Source organism: Mus musculus, chromosome 13 (assembly GCF_000001635.26).
Source record: "Mus musculus strain C57BL/6J chromosome 13, GRCm38.p6 C57BL/6J".
NCBI lineage: Eukaryota > Metazoa > Chordata > Mammalia > Rodentia > Muridae > Mus > Mus musculus.
Window position 1 is genome coordinate 103,461,097 of NC_000079.6, and position 6,508 is coordinate 103,467,604.

The 6,508-nt window shown below is 40.6% G+C and overlaps 1 long non-coding RNA gene across 6 annotated transcripts in view; it reads right to left on the minus strand.

The window, feature by feature from the left end:
• Gm41079 overlaps positions 1–6,183 on the minus strand; it is a 36,403-nt gene extending 30,220 nt beyond the window's left edge. For 4 of the 6 annotated variants that reach the window (XR_001781036.1, XR_001781039.1, XR_001781037.1 and 1 more), the window contains exons 1-2: positions 5,419–5,535; positions 4,272–4,325 (exon numbers count right to left, since the gene is read on the minus strand). This is a non-coding gene — a long non-coding RNA (predicted gene, 41079). Of the gene's footprint in view, positions 1–595; positions 1,113–4,271; positions 4,326–5,418; positions 5,536–6,104 lie in introns of those variants that run through there. The other 2 variants (XR_001781035.1, XR_001781038.1) reach the window with 2 other exon arrangements.
• Positions 6,184–6,508: the final 325 nt, after the last annotated feature.

Here is a 6,508-nt window from a genome sequence, read left to right on the forward strand (position 1 = left end):
GAAAGGATATATGTGATGTAATGTGACACAAGTATGTAAAATTGACTATTTTACCCACACACGTGATTGATAACTTGGCTGGGTTAAGAAACTGGAATTGGAATTGGCTTTTTCTCTGGTTTTGTAGCACCCATGCTCCGTTGCTTCCAGCCTTCTATGCGGTGCCAGTGGTAAGTCTCTTTGATGCCCGATCTTTTGTATGTGACCTGCTTTCCCTCTCTGTGATACACATTAACATGGGTCTTTTTTGAAATTCGTCTTTGTGCAGAGTGCCTGAACTCTTTCTGTCTGGAGATGTGAGGCCTTCGGTCCTGGGAATTGTTATACACTTTCTTTAATAATTCCCTTCCCGTTTTATCTTTGTAAAACGCTTAGATCCTCAACTCAACTCTAATTTTCTCATTTTCTTCCTCTTATTTTCCAACTCTTTTCCCCCCCGCGGCTTTTCTAGGAGATTTCCTCAATTTCGTCCCCAGAATGTTCTTCAGAAGCCTTCATTTCTGCTGTGATTTTTCAATTCCCAACATACTTAGGGCTCCTTCTGTTTCAGAGTTGCAATATCTCTCTGCGGATTTTAATTAAGAGGAGCCTTACCGTTTCGCGTCTCCTTGTCTGTTTCCTCGGGGTTCCTCTCTTCTGTCTGTGGATATTGGCCTTTGTTTCTCACACACATGACTGTTCATAAGTGTGGAAAAGAAGCTCAAATTCTGATGGAAAACTCTGGGTCTTGCCGAGGGGAGAACGTCACTGTCAGGATGTATACATAGATCTTCCAAGGAGTTCTATACTTTCCCCAGGGAAGAATCTTCTACTTGTCTGCCTCAGCAGACATAAACACAGCTTCTGGCATCTAGGGAGGTAGTGGGGGAGCCAGCCCCCATCCCCACCCTGCTCCCTCCTGAGGCCCTGGGTTCCGTGTTTTCTGTTGTGACTGCAGGGCACTGGAGGGTCCTTCTCAGGTGCTGGCACACAGAGGCATGGTTGTAAGGAGTGAGGAGTCTTTCCTATTATACCCCTGGTAGCACCAACTTTGTACCATCCTGGGGAGAACTGGAAGGCGTGGCCAACGCAGTTTTCTGTAGGATTTTATCCTCTTTCAGAATCCCAGGCATCTGAGAGAGACACAGAGATGCTCGGTCATTGCCCTGTTTCCAGCAGCAGCCCTCACCCTTGTCCGCAGCGGTCCTGAAGCTGTGGACGGTCTGCAGGGTTGCAGGCTAGACCTTCTGTAGGCTCTAGAGTTGGGGCCCCAGACTCTGTTCATTATTACCCATGTCCATCTGCCTTAAATCTTAGGGCAATTTGTTTTCATTGAGAGATATCAGTGCTGTCTCCATGGCTCTACTCTTTGGGCTCCCAGGTTTAAAGCATCTCATTTCCTTACAGCTATTACAGTTAGATGTGTAGGAGAGATAATGTACAGATGTGCCAAAGGTCCAGGCAGCCTGAGCATGAGTTAAAGAACTACCACTAGTCAGGTAGATTATCAACCAAGATACCGAGGAGACTAAAAGAGGCACTAAGAGTAACTACAATTATATACGCTGTGCATACTCCAGATGTTTAAACAGGCCAAAAGTGGAGGTATATGCCTATAATTCCAGCACTCAGAAGGTAGTCAAGGGTTTAAGGCGAGCCTGGGCTATATACAGTGAAACCCTATCAATAAAACAAATTGCAACCATGATAGTAGTGGACCTAGCCATTCAGTCTAATTTCAAACATAAATTTTTCTAGGTAATGTGAATTGGTATATCCACAAATAGGTACATTAAATTTCTCAAAAATTCTTCACACTGACTATCTGAAATTGAAAAACAGAATCAGGATTCCTGGGTCATATTCCAGTATTTTGATGTATACTTCATTTTAATATGTTTCTAACACCATGACTATTGTTTATCTGGCTCAGCGTGTGTTCACAGCGTACTTGGTATAATGATGCTTTGTTCTTTGATAACATTTAATAATATTTTCAATATTGAATCTACGCTTACTAGATCTGAAACTGCTGGGCCTTTCCACTGACTTTTCTCAAGAGTCTGTGGCCCTTTATGTTTGGAAAAACATTCTGTACAGGCTGGCTCTGTGTGATGCTTAGCACAAACCCCTTGACATGGAAGACATTCTCAAGTCTCCCTTTGTAAAATACAATGTATGACTATTTGAGCCCTGTATTTTCACAAGCTTCCTCTCGGTCTTCATTTGAAGTTAAAAAAAAAATTTGGCAATTTTATAAGCTAAAATGTCAAATATTTTATTATTAAGTGCTCAGGTTTTTAAAAATATAATCGAAATGTAAAGAACCCGTTCACAAGAGTAAGGCAGTACAACACTAGATGGCTTGCATACACTTAAAAATCAGTTCTCCCAAAGGCCCCAGACGTTTGTAAATTCTAGCTAATCTTATGTATTTACATTTCAATGTGCATGAGAGAAAATACATACAGCTAAGTTCAAGTATTTTGGTGTACCTGACCTTGGCTTTGTACAAAGCATTCATATGCCTCTCTCATTGTGTACATACATAAAGACATCTGTGAAAACATTATCCAGTCCTGGAGATAGCAGCCTGGCTCTCACATGGGCTGGCCAAGTCCTCCAGAATGGGCTATACTCTAACCTATGTTATTTTGTTTTGAGAAAGACCCACTAATTTTCTAGGACTGGCCTTGTACTATCTTATTTAGGGTTTCTATTGCTGCGATGAATCGCCGTGACCAGAAACGGAAGTTGCAGGGAAAAGGGTTTATCTGGCTTACTTCCACACTGCTGTTCATCACCAAAGAAAATCAGAACAGGAGCTCAAGCACTGCAGAAACCTGGAGGCAGGAGCTGATGCAGAGGCTAGGGAGGGGTGCTGCTTACTCGCTTGCTTCCCCTGGCTTGCTCAGCCTGCTTTCTTACAGAACCCAAGACCACCTGCCCAGGGATGGCCCCACCCACAATGGGCTGAGCCCTCCTCCCTTGTTCACTAATTGAGAAAATGCCTCACAGCTGGATCTTATGTGGATTTCCTGACAATTGAGGCTCCTTCTTCTCTTGTGACACTAGCTTGTATCAAGTTGACCTAAAACCAGTCAGTATAACTCACAATCCTCCTGCCTCAATCCCCCAAGTAGTTGGAATGACAAGTATATGTAGTTATACCCAGAATATTAGTAAGTTATAGCGAACGCTTCTGCTTTGGTTAGTAGGATATGAATACGTGCTTATGGTTGGTTATGTGTGCATATGCCACTAACTACAAACACACCTTGCTCCATATTTCCCCACCTACCAAGAGAACTGCTACTGCTTTGGGGCTGGGTCCTACCAGAATTTGTGCTTCTATTATAACCAGGAAAGTTCATCTGGAATGTTAAACTTCTGATCTGGACCTAAAACCTCATTCTCGGGCTGGAGTGATGGTGCAGTGTTAACAACACTTGCGACTCTTCTAGAAGACCAAGGTGAGATTTCCAACACCCACATGGCGGCTCACAACCATCTGTAGCTCCAGCTCCAGGACATCTGATGCCTTCCACAGGCTCTGCACCCCTGTCATGCACAGACATGCAAACAAGCAAAATACCCAGACACATAATTTTTAAAAATCAAAATAAAATCATATTTATGTCAAAGGCATTTAATGCAATTCATCTTTTTAGGCGATCCCAAAGATTTATGTAGCTTGAATTTGCACCTTTTTTTTTTTTTTACTGGAATCACTATTTGTAATAGGTTGACTACTTTTCCATCTGAAATACCCAGTGTCAAGATATAACACAGACATCAGGTACCCACAAGAATCTTCCTTCGCCAGGGAGTCAGCACATTGGCAGTGGTTGCTTGTTTGCTTGTTTGTTTTGTTTGGTTTTTGTTTGTTTGTTTTTTGTTTTTGGAAGGGGGTGAATACACAGAGAATTTAGGAAAAGAATGTGATATTAATTGAGAACAATCTTTTCATTTTAAAAACTCATACTTCTGAGCAGGATAAGACATTTTCTGCATGGTGCATACTAAGTATCTCTGTCACAATCTTCTTAGAATGTTTACTTTTTAAAGTAGATGTTTAGACAACAAATGTTGAGAGTTTTTCAAGAAATGTATAACTCCTGTGTGCAAATAGGAATGTCAATGTCTTCATGGTAAACGATCTCTCTCTCTCTCTTCTTTCCTGCCTCCCTCCCTCTCTCTCTCCTTCCCTCTCTCTTTTTTGAGGTTATCTATCCACCATTATTTTCTTAATATATTAAAGAACCAGTTATGAAATTTGTATTAACACGTACCTTTCGAAGGCTCGTGGCTGAGAAAAACGTGAATGACAGGACTCCAAAAGACTGCTGTATAACCATAATGAAAATAACTGTCAAAATAATCAAAATCGCAGCTTTTTAAATAGTTAAACAGTGACTAAAAACACTCACAACCTAGGGGTGTTGGTTCCTGAAACAGAGCTGATCTCAATAACATCGACAAGCCTGATAGCCTCTCAACTCACCCTAGGCCAACCTTCCGTCCAGATCTCAAAACCACCCTTCAAAGTAACACCCCACATTCCCCATACCTTAAAGAGGAGAGTGGGGAGAAGACATCACTGCAAGTTGGTTTTTAGTGTCTGTCTGCTGGCTTTCTGGAAGGTTTTCTCAGAAAGCTTGTCTTTACCTAATTGATTTAAAACTTAGGTTGATATAAGAACCATTTATTTAAATTAAAAAAAATCCTATGGGCAAATGATTTAGTTCTTGCTGTCCAAGATAAAATTTAATGTTTACATAATGATAAATAAGCCAAAATTTTTGTGATCTAAGTCTTGGCATGGGATGCTATAGCTACAGGGAATGCATGCTCTGCAAAGCTCCAAGACATTTCTCAGGATCTAGGAGATTGTACCTCTTTCTAAGGCTGTGTTGATGCTCAGGAAAGACCCAAGTGGCTTTCAAACCTCTGACTGGCCTTAAATGAAGACTAAGGCAGAGTCACAGACTTCCTAGCTGTTGAAATTATGTCCTGACACATTAACAGAACTCCTCTGGAAGACTGGACGGTTGTTTGTTTGTTTGTTTGCTTGCTTGCTTGCTTGTTTCGATTCCAGGAGTTAAAAATAATAACCATTTAATTATTAACTAAATACTGAACTTATGGGGTCTTAGAGATCTTGAACTTTTAAAACAAACGTGAAGGGAAAGAACTAGAGCAAATTACTTCTTCATTTCAAAACTTACTACACATTCATAACGATCAAAATAAAAAATATTGACAAGGAAATACATGTAGAGCCCCACAGGACAGACTTGAGAAGGAAGCAATAAACTCACATAAAAGTAGAGAATTTATTTTTGACAGGGATGCCAACATTACTCACTAGAGAACGAGCAGTCTTTTCCTCAATTGATGCTGGACTACTGGGTGGGAAAGAACGCAGTTGAGCCTTACCTCATACCAAGTATTACAAGTGTAGAAGCTGCAATTATAGAACTCTCAGAGAGAAACATAGATGTAAGTCTTCATGCCTTTGTATTGGGCAATGCTTGCAAGAACATGGCATCAAAACCACATGCAAAAGGAAAAAAGAAAGAAATTTAAATTAAACTTAAAAAAAATAAAAAATATTGGCATTTCAAAGATGAGTATCAAAAGAAGAGACAGCAACTCACAATATGGCAGAAAACATTACAGATCTGATACAGTTTAGGACTTTTGCTTGCTGTTTTTAAATTTGTTTTTATTAGAATATATAATACAAGATATGTTTCATTATGGCATCTTACATGTAAACATTTTTATCATGTTCATCTCTCATGTTCCTGTTCTCTTTTTTCCCCATCCAATCTTTTTTCTTCCTCTCTCCTCCCTTTCCTTCCTTTCCTCCTCCCTCCTTTCTTCCCTCCCTTCCTCTCTTCCTTCCTCTCTTCCTTCCTCCCTTCCTCTCTTCCTTTCTTCCTTCCTCCCTTCCTTCATTCCTTTTTTTCCTCTTGGTGACCCACTATATTTCATGCAGGTTGCTACAGCGTCCTGGAGCTCTTTACCAATTGATTACCACTAAAGAAAAGTGTCCTCCAGATGTATGTAAATATTCAGGAAGGTTCAGAGCTGTAGGAGCCCCTCCCTTCCCCACTCACTATCAGTATCAGCCTACAGGTTCTGGGTCTGGGATAGGCAGCTCAAGGATATGGGTGGGTCTAATCATACACAAGTCCGTGCAGGAAATCACAGCTTCTATGACTGCAATGGTGATGTCACAATGGCATGGATCCCTGGTAGATCACTCCAGACCCAAAGAGTATCTGTCCTCTTGATTATCTCCATTCCAGTCTACCCTTATTGGGCTCTTTCAGAAGCTTCTTGGAGAAGAAGCAACCATTGCATACAGAAAAGTAATTAGATATAGAAGTGTTGTCTATTTGTATTTCATTGGTTGGATATATTCCTGAGTCAGGGAATTCTTATGGGTCCAAGCTTATATTTTCTTTTTTCTTTTTCATTCTTTTTATTGGTTATTTATTTACATTTCAAATGTTATCCC